We start from the raw sequence: 13,485 nt of genomic DNA on the forward strand, positions 1-13,485 counted from the left end.
TTTATTTTTGCTTCTTTATGATATATAAATAATATCTGATTTTTAATAATAATAAATTTAAAATACATAAAAACAATTAAAATTAATAATGATAATAATTTCCTTTTTGCATTTGCCTTAGAAATATCAGGAATTCCACATCTTATATTCCCTGGTTTTCTGGAGGATTTCTTGGGCCGTGGGGAGAGTCTCCAAAATGTGGTGGTAGTGTTTGTTGGGGAAAAGGGATGTATTCAGTCTTTAGCAAAGGCATCTCTTCTCCCAAGTATATATTGTACTTAAATAGGTGTCAACAAAAATGATCAAATACAAATAATCTGATTAAAAATTCTTCTCTCAATCGCTCAGTTTTCACCCTCCTGTGATGTTATAGGCTGTGTTTGCCCTATGGAGACTACACCAGCATAGCTATGATGACATAACCCAACAATGCAGATGTCCAAAGCCAAAGGAAGAGGCTTTTCTATCAGTGTTAGGAACACCACCGCTCCACACAAAGTCAGCTGCATCAACAGAAGCATTCTTCCTTCGGCATAGTTGGGGGAAGGTTGGCCTAGCTATGTTGGTCAGGGATATTTTTTTTTTCATTCTCCTGACTGATGTAACTATGTCAGCCTAAATTGTAAGGAAAGAACAAGCCCTAGTTTCACCAATTCTCTAGCTGACACAGAATCCTAAATTTCTAATGTAAACAATGAGCAGAATTAAAACAAACAAACAAACAAAAAAAACCCTCACATTTTCACAAGCCCTGTCACAATGCCTTTATATACAGGAATTCTTCACTTAAAGTTGTCCCAGTTAAGAAAACATTGTTTCGATGTTAAGTTGCTCATCTATTAGGGAACATGCTCGTTTAAAGTTGTGCAATGCTCTCTTCTTATGTAGTTTGGCAGCCGCCTGTTTTGTCCACTGCTTGCAGGAAGAGCAGCCCATTGCAGCTAGCTGGTGGGTGGTTGGAACCAGAGTGGACCAGCAGCCCCCTATCAGCTCCCCATTCCCCTAAGTTCCCTGTGCGGCAGCTGTCCCTCCCCACACTGCCATGTGCTACTCCTGCCCTCTGCCTTGGAGCTGCTCCTAGAGACTCCTGCTTGCTGTACGGGGGAGATGGGGAAAGGGGGACTAATGTCAGGGTTTCTCCCCCTCTCCCCTGCTCCTACACCCCACTTACCCCATCTTCCATAGAGCAGGGGGGGGGACACAAGGGAGGGAGGGAGCTTCTAGGCAGTACCTGCCATCTCAGCTGATTTAATTAACAAGGTAGTGTACTTAAGCCTGGGGTCAGCTACTTAAAGGGGAAATGCGCATTTTCTCTCTCACACACAGGGTGTGTGTCTCTGTCTGCCCTCCCTCCTTTCCTGCTGCCTTGTAGAGTGTTTTCAGAGTTAACCCTTCAGGGCTCAGTCAATTGCTAGTTCATTTAGCAGTAAGGCATTCCCTGGGAAATATCCCACCCTCTTACTCCTCCACCTCCACCTCAACCAAGCTTCACAATCATCATCACTGTGTACCAGTATTAAATTGTTTGTTTAAAACTTATATTGCGTGTGTGTGTGTATATATATATATATATTAGTCTTTTGTCTGGTGAAATTTTTTTTCCTGGAACCTAACCCCCTCATGTACATTAATTCTTATGGGGAAATTGGATTCGCTTAACATCGTTTCGCTTAAAGTCGCATTTTTCAGGAACATAACTACAATGTTAAGTGAGGAGTTCCTGTATCATAAAGAAGCAAATTAATAGAAGAAAAATAAAGAGTATATCAGCCCCCACAATGAGGGTATAAGACTCCTCCTCCTGCAGTTTCCACCCTTGCTTTGTCCTCTACCCCCCTCCTCTTTTTGAATTACATTATCAACCTATACATTTTTCTCCCCATTATCTACTGCTCCCTGACTCCACCCTCAATCCCTTCTGCTCCAAGTTTAATATCTCTCACCCCTTTGTCCTCTCTTCTTACTATCCTACCCTCATCCTTAGTGACTTCAGTTCCTACGTTGTTGTCCCATCTGATTTAGCTGGCTGTCTCCTTGCACTCATCTCCTTCCTTGATCCACTTTTGCAATCACCAAAATGGCAAGAGTAAATTGAACTATTATATAAAGTTCTACCCCCTTCCTTTAATCTCTTAATACTTGTCTGTCCTCTTACCACAAACTTCTTGGGGCAAGGGCCTTCCTTTCTGCATGTTTGGAGCTGGGCAAAAAAAAAAAAAATGCGGATTTGAGTTAGCCAAAGTATTTACTGAATTCATATGGAATTCACTGATTTTTTTTTTTTTTGGTTAAAAAAACTCTGAAGAGGTAAAAATTAAATGTTTAAATTTTTCTATTCAAAACAACTTTTCATTTAGCCCTTTATTTAAATTTTTCTTTTTAAAGTTTTAAGAAAACAAAAACTGAAATGTTCATTCAACTTCAAGCAATTTTTTGTCTGGCTTCCTGAAAAAAAATATTGTTTTGTGTCAGCCAAAATTTTTTATTATTTGTTTTTTAATTTTAATTTTTTATTTTATATATATTTGGTGCTGAACCAAAAAATAGGTTATTCACACAGCCCTATTTAGCATATAGTGGACACAATTGTAAATAAATAATAAGTAGCTATTTTCCCCTTTACAGGTCCACTTTAATGCAACATTTTTAGGCTTAAGGTTGGGCTGGGGAAGTAGAAAGAGATCTGCATAAAATTTTCTTATAAAATAATCTACTGGAGCCTTGTCTAATTTACCAAGAAAGGAAAACAAAAATGACAAGAGTGTTATACTGTCTCAGCAAGAGATTTACTAATTATATACTCATTTGTCCATTTACCCATCTCTGATGTTTTTAATGACAGGGCTAAAAATTATGGGTTTCTTTATTATTATTTGTTGTACTGTCAGTGATAACTGAACCTATCGGTATGTCTACACTATGGCATTAATCCGAATTTACAGAATTCGATTTTTGGCAACTGATTGTATAAAGTCGAATGTATGCAGCCACACTAAGTACATTAATTTGGCGGTGTGCGTCCATGTACCAAGGCTAGCGTCGACTTCTGGAGCGTTGCACTGTGGGTAGCTATCCCATAGTTCCCGCAGTCTCCTCCCCCATTGGAATTCTGGGTTGAGATCCCAATGCCTGATGGGGCAAAAAACTTTGTCACGGTTGGTTCTGGGTACATCCTCCCCATCCCTCCGGGAAAGCAACGGCAGACAACCTTTTCGTGCCTTTTTCCTGGGTGAACAGTGCAAACGCCATACCGCGGAAAGCATGGAGCCCGCTCATCTCAAGAGAGCAGTCATGAACATTGTAAACACCTCGCGCGTTATCGTGCAGTTTATGCTGAACCAGAACCTGCAAAACCAGGTGACGAGGAGTAGGCTACGGCAGCGCGGCGACGAGAGTGATGAGGACATGGACAAGGAATACTATCAAACTGCGGGCCCCGACGCTTTGGAGATCATGCTGTTAATAGGGCAGGTTATAGCTGTGGAACGCCGATTCTGGGCCTGGAAAACAAGCACAGACTGGTGGGACCGCATAGTGTTGCAGGTGTGGGACAATTCCCAGTGGCTGCGAAACTTTCGCATGCGTAAGGGCACTTTCATGGAACTTTGTGACTTGTTTTCCCCTGCCCTGAAGCACCAGAATACCAAGATGAAAGCAGCCCTCACAGTTGAGAAGCGAGTGGCGATAGCCCTGTGAAAGCTTGCAATGCCAGACAGCTACCAGTCAGTCGGGAATCAATTTGGAGTGGGCAATTCTACTGTGGGGGCTGCTGTGATGCAAGTAGCCAAAGCAATCACTGAGCTGCTGCTATGAAAGGTAGTGACTCTGGGAAATGTGCAGGTCATAATGGATGGCTTTGCTGCAATGGGATTCCCTAACTGTGGTGGAGCGATAGATGAAACCCATATCCCTATCTTAGCACCGGAGCACCACGGCAGCCTGTACATAAACCACAAGAGTACTTTTCAAGCACTGGTGGATCACAAGGGACGTTTCACCAACATCAACGTTGGATGGCCGGGAAGGGTTCATGACGCTCGCATGTTCAGGAACACTAATCTGTTTAAATGGCGGCAGCAAGGGATTTACTTCCCAGACCAGAAAATAACTGTTGGGATGTTGAAATGCCTATAGTTATCTTTGGGGACCCAGCCTACCCCTTAATGCCATGGCTCATGAAGCCATACACAGGCAGCCTGGACAGGAGTCAGGAGCTGTTCAACTACAGGCTGAGCAAGTGCAGAATGGTGGTAGAATGTGCATTTGGACGTTTAAAGGGTTGCTGGCACACGTTACTGACTTGCTCAGACCTCAGTCAAACCAATATTCCCATTGTTATTGCTGCTTGCTGTGTGCTCCACAATCTCTGTGAGAGTAAGGGGGAGACCTTTAAGGCAGGGTGGGAGGCTGGGGCAAATCGCCTGGCCGCTGATTACGTGCAGCCAGACACCAGGGCGGTTAGAAGAGCACACCAGGAAGCACTGCATATCAGAGAAGCTTGGAAAACCAGTTTCATGACTGGCCAGACTACGGTGTGAAATTTCTGTTTGTTGAAAATCCGCCCCCTTGATTGACTCATTCCCTGTAAGCAAACCACCCTCCCCCCTTCGATCACAGCTTGCTTTCAAAGGAAATAAAGTCACCATCATTTAAAAATCATGTATTTTTTATTACTTGATTATAAACATAGGGAGAGAACTGACAAGGTAGCACGAGTGGGGTTTGGGAGGAGGATAGGAGGGAAGGAAAACGCCACTAAAAAAGTTCAAAGTAATGACAGCCTTTTGCTTGGGCTGTCCACTGGGGTGGAGTGGGAGCATGCACGGAGCCTCCCCCCCCACATTCTTGCACGTCTGGGTGAGGAGGATATGGAACATGGTGAGGGGGAAGGGAGGTTATACAGTGCCTGCAGTGGCACTCTGTGATACTGCTGCCGTTCCTGAAGCTCCACCATATCTGTTTGATCGCGCAGCAGCCCCAACATTGCAGCCTGCCACCTCTCATCTAGAGCGTCTCTCATGGCCTCACGTTCACTGGCATCTTTCCTGTACTTTGTTACTGTGTCCTTCCACTCATTCAGATGAGCTCTTTCATTGCGGGTGGATTCCATGATTTCAGAGAACATTTCGTCTCATGTCCTTTTTTTCCGCCGCCTTATCTGAGATAGCCTTCGGGATGGAGGAGGGAGGCTTGAAAAATTTGCAGCTGCGGAAGGGAGGGAGGGAAAAAAGTGAGAGAGGTATTAAAAAATACATTTTACAGAACAATGCTTATACTCTTTCACGGTGAACAACACTATTCACATTACATAGCACATGTGATTTGGATACAAGGTTGCATTTTGCATCTTAATATTGAGTGCCTGCGGCTTTGGTGTTAGAGATCACAGATGCAGGTCCAGGCAACAGAATTCGGCATGCATGCGGCCATGGTAAGCCATTGTCTTTTGGCTTCTGCAGCCTTAAAGCAGCACCCTCCTTTCCCACATACCAAACAAAGCCCGTTGAGTGCTGTGGTTTTCCTGTTAACGTGCAGCAGCAGAAACCAAACTAACCCCCCCGCCAATTCTCTGGGATGATCACTTTATCCCTCCCCCCCCACTGCGTGGCTGGTATCAGGGAAGATCCCTGCTAGCCAAACTCGAAAAGCTCAGTGCCAATGATCCCCCCCCACCCCAATTGGCTAACTGCAGGGAAGGATTTCTTTTCAGCCACAGGCAAACAGCCCAGTAGAAATGGCCACCTCTGTTCCCTTAATTAAATTCCCGTATTTCAACCAGGTTACCATGAACGATATCACTCTCCTGAGGATAACACAGCGAGATAAAGAACGGATGTTGCTTGAATGCCAGCAAACACCGGGACCATATGCTGCCAGGCTTTGTCATGCAATGATACCAGATTACTTGCTACTAGCATGGCGTGGTCAAGTGTCCTACCATGAAGGACGGAATAAGGCTGCACTGCCCAGAAACCTTGTGGAAAGGCTTTTGGAGTACCTCCAGGAGAGCTCCATGGAGATGTCCCTGGAGGATTTCCGCTCCATCCCCAGACACGTTAACAGACTTTTCCAGTAGCTGTACTGGCTGCGAATGCATCCCATGTCCTCAGGGCAAATTAATCATTAAAAAACGCTTGCTTTTAAACCATGTTTTATATTTACAAAGGTACACTCACCGGAGGTCCCTTCCATGGCCTCATTGTCTGGGGGTTGGGAGGGTACTTCAGTCAGGCTGAGAAAAAGATCCTGGCTGTTGGGGAGAACGGAGTGCTGTGTGCTCTCTGCAAGCTCGTCGTCATCCTCCTCCTCATCTTCCCCGTCCACAGAATCCTCAGGCATGGCTGAAATTACCCCCTGCTCAGAATCCACGGTCAGAGGTGGAGTAGTTGTGGCGGCCCCCCCTAGAATTTCATTCAGCTTAGCGTAGAAGCGGCATGTCTGTGGCTCTGACCCGGAGCGACCGTTTGCCTCCTTTGTTTTTTGATAGGCTTGTCTGAGCTCCTTAACTTTCAAGCGGCACTGCTCTGAGTCCCTATTGTAGCCTCTCTCCATCATGCCCTTGGAGATTTTTTCAAAAATTTTGGCATTTCGTCTTTTGGAACATAGTTCTGCTAGCACAGAATCCTCTCCCCATATAGCGATCAGATCCAGTACCTCCCGTACGGTCCATGCTGGTGCTCTTTTTCGATTCTCGGACTGCATGGTTACCTGTGCTGATGAGCTCTGCGTGGTCACCTGTGCTTTCCACGCTGGGCAAACAGGAAATGAAATTCAAAAGTTCGCGGGGCTTTTCCTGTCTACCTGGCCAGTGCCTCCAAGTTCAGATAGCTGTCCAGAGTGGTCACAATGGTGCACTGTGGGATAGCCCCCGGAGGCCAATACTGTCGAATTGTGGCCACACTAACCCTAATCTGAAATGGCAATACCGATTTCAGTGCTACTCCCCTCATCGGGGAGGAGTACAGATATCGATATTAAGGCCTGGTCCACACTAACCCCCCACTTCGGACTAAGGTACGCAAATTCAGCTACGTTAATAATGTAGCTGAATTCAAAGTACCTTAGTCCAAACTTACCGCAGGTCCAGACGCGGCAGGCAGGCTCCCCCGTCGATGCCGCGTACTCCTCTCCCCGAGCTGGAGTACCGGCATCGACGGCGTGCACTTCCGGGATCGATCCCAGAAGATCGATTGCCTGCCGCCGAACCAGGAAGTAAGTGTAGACCTACCCTAAGAGCCTTTTATATCGAAGTAAAGGGTTTTGTTGTGTAGACGGGTGCAGGGTTAATTCAGTTTAATGCTGTTAAATTCGAAATAAACTCGTAGCGCAGACCAGGCCTAAATGTAGTTCATAGTACCTCAGATGAAATGATGATGATGTTTCAGACAATCTGCAGAGGGTTTTAGAAATTAACTTGAAAGAATTTCCCATGGTATAGAATTACTTTTTCTGCATCACTTAGTGAATTTAACAAAATTCAATTGCATAAAACCCACTATAGGGAAAACTCCTGTTTTGAATGACTGCAAATATAAAAGAATTGTATACACATACTGTATAGTACAACACAAAATAATATCGCAATTCTGATATTTTACTCTTTTTTCCTTTTGTTTAGATGCAAAACAACCAAGGGATAACATTGTACATCAGTGGTTTCATATGTTTACACCATATTTGCAAATGATCATTCTATGACCTTAATTAAATTTAAAATATAAGTAGGAGGTGATGTTTCCCCTTCCATACTAAAGCAATAATAAGCTCATATGTTTAAGTATCTAGCAGGAAATAATGTTGTTTAAATCTGATTTTATTTTTCCCCCATGCAAGAGATGTTCATTGAATTCTACATTAAGGGAAAATTAAGTTCACAGCAATAATTATAAAAAGCTTTAGGGCAAAAACAATAATCAATTAATGTTAAAATGTGGTGACCTATCAGTTTAAATCACAATACACATTTTCCTATAAAACTTGCCTAAGGGAAACATAGGGCCTCCACAGTCAGTAATGCAATGTTTACAAATTAGTCAATTCTTCTTAAAATAGGGTCTCAACTATTGTTAATCTCCTTAAATCAAAATTTGGAAGTTCATATAACCCTAATTTGTCTCCTGACCAGTCAAGGACCTTTTATGCAGTGTATGGTGATAGTGTCACATCCCAATAATCCACAAAAGATTACTCCTTTTTTTTTTTTTTTTTTTTTTGCTAGGGGAGAGCACGAATGCAGTCCACCATGACCACAAATTATGCAGTCAAGTTTCCTGCATTTGGGGAAATCGCAGGGGTCAGCACACCCACAGTGCAATGGATGAGCCTCACCCTGGGAAAACCACCTTCATGATCATAGTATCTCCCCTGCCAGGCTACCAGAAAATTCAGAATGGTAACTGTGAAAGTTCTATAGTACATTGCCCTGAGAATCATTAAACAGGGTAACAGGGCTCAGCTTTCCTTTTCTATTCCAGGTGTGCCTAGCTCAGCCAATGAAGAGGGAGAGACAGCACCTGGGGAATTGTAAGAGGCCTGGTGAGAAAGAGAACTAAAAATCGCAGCAGACTGGTTTACCAAGGAAGTGCAGGTGATAAAAGCCACCAGGGAGCAAAGATGGTTTCTGGAGGATGGCTGAAGGCAGGAGAGTTTTAAGAAGGGTTTGCTGGCTGGTGTCTCCAAGCTAGAGAGCCAGAACTGATGGTAAAAGGATCAGAAGCAGCAAAGGGAGTTGTCTGTGGAGACTAAGCTGAAGAGCTGGAGCCAAGGGCTAGGGAGAGCTGAAGGAAGGGGGAGTAGTGGGTGAGTACCTGCTGACATCTCCTTGCTGAAGAGCTGGGCCCAGAAGAACTGTGACAGAATCAGGGGGAGTGAAGGACAGGGCTGGCTCTAGGTTTTTTGCCTGCCCCCCCCCCCCCCCCCCCGGCCCCTCCCCCCCCCCTCCACCTCCCTGCTGCCCCAACCCTGGGCTCTCCCTCCCCCACCCCACCCTACCTGCACCGCCTGCTGCCCCAGCACTGGGCTTCCCCCCACCAAGGCTGACTCCACCTGCTCCCCCCACATCTACAGCCCGTCCAGTGCTGCGGGGTCGGGGGAAGCAGCAGGGCTCCTGGGCTGCGCCTCAGCCCAGGGTTCCTCCAGCTGGGGTTCCCACCTCCAGGACTGGCCGGGACCGGGGAGGACAGAGCCGAGGGACCACCCTGGCAGGGGGCTGAGGAGCTGGGGCAAGGCAGCCTTAGAGGGAGCAGAGCCCTGGAGAGCGGGACGCAGGCCCCGCACGGCAGCGCCCCGCTCGGCAGCACCCCACCCTCTATGGCCCCGCTCCTGCTGCTGCTCCTGCCGCAGTCCCTGGGTGGCTCAGGCTGCTTCGCCCAGCCCCAGCTGCAGTGCTGAGGGGTGGCCGCCCTGCGGCACCTGCAGGCGGCTCCATGTGCCCTGAGGGGCGGCCCCCAGCCTGAGTGTCCCACACTCGGAGCCTGCCTGGCCATAAGGTGTGGATGCTGCTCCACGGCGCGAACCGCAGCGGCCCCACGATGCCCCCAGTGCAGGACATGATGCTGGTGCCAGGGCTGGCTCTAGGCTTTTGCTGCCCAAGTGCCACCCCCCCCCCCAAAAAAAAGTCTGGCTGGAATGCTGCCCCTGAAAATGTGCCACCCCAAGCACCTGATTGGTTTGCTGGTGCCTGGAGCCGGCCCTGGTGAAGGATACTCTCCTGGCAAAGATACTTCCAGTAGAAAGCTTATGGGAATTCCCACTAAGGAGAATGGTGTTGCAGAAGAAAGAGCTCAGGTGACTGTCCTGGCAGAGGGATAGAAGAGGATTGACAATATGGATTATGCTGTGAGACTTTTGCACTATGTTTTATTAATGTTATGTATGGACTAGAAGACAAGCTTTCATGGGATTTCTTGGGACTTAAAGGGAAACTGAGGTAAGGGGCAATGAGGAGGCGCCTGAAGGTGGCTGGTTATTGACAAACACACTCAGCAATCTGAGAGGAACCATGCCTCTATCTATTCTTGTTCACTATTAAAGTTTTGAACTCTTTAAAACAAGGTAGGACAAAGAAAAGTCATATATTCTGTTCTCATGCTTTCTCATAGAGATTATTATTGCATCAGAGAGGTCTCAAACTGTCATGGCAAACGAATAGCAAAAGGTTGCCTGATATTGCAGCCTTTATTAGAGTGAGTAATATATATTCAAGCGAACAGTCCTATTGGCTTCTTACTTACACCAACAGCCTCAAATCACTGGGACTGCTCAGGCAAGTAATCCTTCTCCTACTCACATGAGGAAAGGTTGCTGGACTGGACATGCTGTTGGATATCTGTGCAGTCCTTATCCAAAACCTTCTTTAATTTGTAAACTGGGCCAGAAACTTGTCTTCATCTTTGTTTGTTTTTGTTTGGGTTTTGGTTTTTTACTTGTAATCAGGTGGGAAATACAGAAAACATTGTATTTTTTCAGTGTTTCCCCACTTTCACTTCTGCCTCAAGAAGTGAAGAGGTGCACAAGAATGGGAAGGGGCTGGGGGAGAATAAAATACATCATGGTAATTAGGCTTTTTTCCAAACTTCATAAAAGATCCTATTAGCTATGATTGGAGTTTTGAGTTAAGCTATAAATCAGCTCTTACTTTATCAGAACCATATCCCAAAGGAGCTATTCTTGAAATGCCCTATTTATACCAATCTTGCCATCGGTAAAATTCTGACTTTAATTCAGTTTTTGTTACGCTACAACAGTAACTTGATGTCACTTTCATATAAATTAGATAGTCATACATGGTTACTTTCCCTTTGGAATTGCTATTTACTCGATAATAAAGATGACTGGTGAAATTGTGGCTTAGTTTCAGACCATGGGATTTTTATTATTTGTATTGTGGTAGCATCTAGTCCTAGTTATGGATTGGCCCATTGTGCACGGTGCTGTACAAGCTCGGGAGGGTGGGGGAAGTGTATGCTCCAGAAAGCTTTGAAGTAGATATTACCCCTGCCCCCATATCTTTTTCTCTTATACCTTTGTTGAGACCTGAAATTCTGTGGTATGCTGTATCTTTTTGTCTTCCTTTTGCTGCTATGTTCTCAGACAGGTCTATTTTAAATCCTCTAACTGCTATAATAAGGAGAAACTGTGGTGTAGCCCCTTTCTCTTCACTATAGTCCTGACCTTAAAAACACTTCAGCTCATGTATAACTCGTGTGAGAGTTCTCACTGTAGTCAAAATATCTGCAAAGGTATATGGAAGCTAAACTATTGGTAGAACTTCTTAGGTGAGTAAAGTTACATGCATGCTGGAGGGCTTGCTGGATTGGGCCTATGATTTGAAGCAACTTTTGCATAATCAGAGTTGCTTAATATAGTGAATAGAAAAAGCAATGCTTTCTCAAATAATGATTGGGGTTTTTTTGTCTTGATCAATGTTAAGCATCACAACATAATAAAGGCTTAGATTCCTGTGAAATCCCCACATCTTATAAATATTTTGATGTTGGAAAGCATAAGCACTGGTGTTCAGTGAATTAGGATACAATGTACTAACAAAACTGTGATCTCTGAATGCTTTTTCCCCCCAGTTCAGAGTACTAGTAATATTTTAGTAGTAACTATTACTATATATTACTAGTAATATTTTACATTTCTACTGTGACCTCCATTAGAGGATCTCAAATCACTTTTTCAAAGGTTCAAGTGCTATTCCAGCTCTGACCTGAGCTTTGAAAAATAGGAGAGGTTTGTAGTGATGGCTCAACAGACACATAATGTAGAAAAAAGTATATTTTGGGGCTGAGGAGAATCTCATTGTGGTTACAACTTCATCTGCCACATCATATATGTGATTCTCTTGAAAGCTAAACACTGCCATTTTTCCATTGTGGCTTGTAAAAATTGTCTGCTGTGAAATGACGTGTTTACAGAGAACATAAAACTGGTTAGTTTACTCGAAGAGCTTGTAAATGCTTAAATTCTGATTTTATTCCAATTTATATTGGTGTTTCATATGGAAATTACAAGACCCACGGGCACAGGTGGGCCCTTACAGTCTTTGAAATCGCAGTCTTGTAAGAGTTGTGAGGGTTCCATCATAGTAACAACACATCTAACACTTTGCAGGCTTCATAAGCACAATAGACAATGAAGATATGAGGACTTTGTAGGCTTTACAGGTAGGATGCTTATTTACAGCATTTGACACTTTGGTAATCTGTCTATACAAACTTCTGAATTCTGGTTGAAGTGTTAAGCTAATTGCTGTATTGCACATGACACTGCAATGACAGCTGGGATCAAACCTGGGACCTCTCTGCATAAGTGTCTACTGCATGAGCTAAGGCTATAGCAGGCCAGAGTGTCACACTGAGCAGGCCTGGGTTACAACAGTATTTATATATATCTCTTCCAAGCTCAAACTCCAGCTGCACCTTCAAAGTGCTTTGCCTTCTCTATTGTCTGTTAGCCTCTTGTTGTGATTTGGTACTGTCCTAACAATATATGAATACTGTATGAGACTATGAACTTGAAAAGATACGTACAAAAACAAAGTGCCAACTCCCTTTTGAATGTGCTTCTTCACAGTTTCTGTCCTTTTCCTCCGCATTGGGCTGAAGTCCCAACACATAAGAACATAGGGCTGACAATAGAGGGTAGTTGACTTTAAATATCCAATCGTTGGAAATCTAGTCACTCTGACAAAAGACTGATTCCCACCAGGGCTGGCCGACAACATTTTGGCCCCTGAAAATGCCCATGCCCCCCTCATGCCCATGCCCCCTTCACTTGGGCCAAAACTTTGAAAGGTCTCAATTCTGCCTTCTTCCTGTTTTACTCCTCTCATGGTACTACTCTGATACCTACCCCAATAAAGGAGAACTAACAACTTAAAATGCCTTGTTCAAAAATTTTAAGTAACGCTTCACTTTCAAACGCCTGAACAACAAATGTAACTTTTCATGTTTGCATAGTAAACACTGGCATTTTTATCTGTTTGAATAATCAAAGTGGTGCTTTCTGTGCCTTCTTGGTTTCAAAGATCTGAACTGCTCCCTGAAGGTCCACAGTCTGGGCCAGCTCATGCTCTATTGAGATGGTTGCAAGGCCGACCAGCCTCTCCTGTGTCATTGTGGAGCGTAGATGTGTTTTTATTAACTTCAGCTTGGAGAAGCTGCATTCTCCACTGGCAACTGTTACAGGGAAGTGTCAGAAGTATGCGCAGAGCAACAAAAGCATTTGGAAAAAGGGCGGTCATCTTATTTGTGCACATATATTCCAGAACAGCCTTTGGAGTTGATCCTGCTGAAACGTATCTTGAAAGGCTTTCAGTTCTTCACCTAAATCACTCACATCAATATCGCACATGTCATTATGTGTCAACACTGACTCTAGTACCCTGCATTGCTTGTGTAGGTCCTCTTCAGGTGTAGCGAGGAGTTTTGGAATACCATACAGCATCCCAAATATACTGCTGTGTTCCTTGAGCTGCAT

General features: G+C 44.6%; 1 non-coding gene across 1 annotated transcript; it reads right to left on the minus strand.

Moving 5' to 3' along the window:
* Window positions 1–8,215: 8,215 nt before the first annotated feature.
* LOC117873977 lies at window positions 8,216–8,379 on the minus strand. The gene has a single exon (XR_004644851.1). It is a non-coding gene; the product is annotated as a U1 spliceosomal RNA (small nuclear RNA).
* Window positions 8,380–13,485: the final 5,106 nt, after the last annotated feature.

Source organism: Trachemys scripta, chromosome 2, assembly GCF_013100865.1.
Source record: "Trachemys scripta elegans isolate TJP31775 chromosome 2, CAS_Tse_1.0, whole genome shotgun sequence".
Lineage (NCBI taxonomy): Eukaryota > Metazoa > Chordata > Testudines > Emydidae > Trachemys > Trachemys scripta.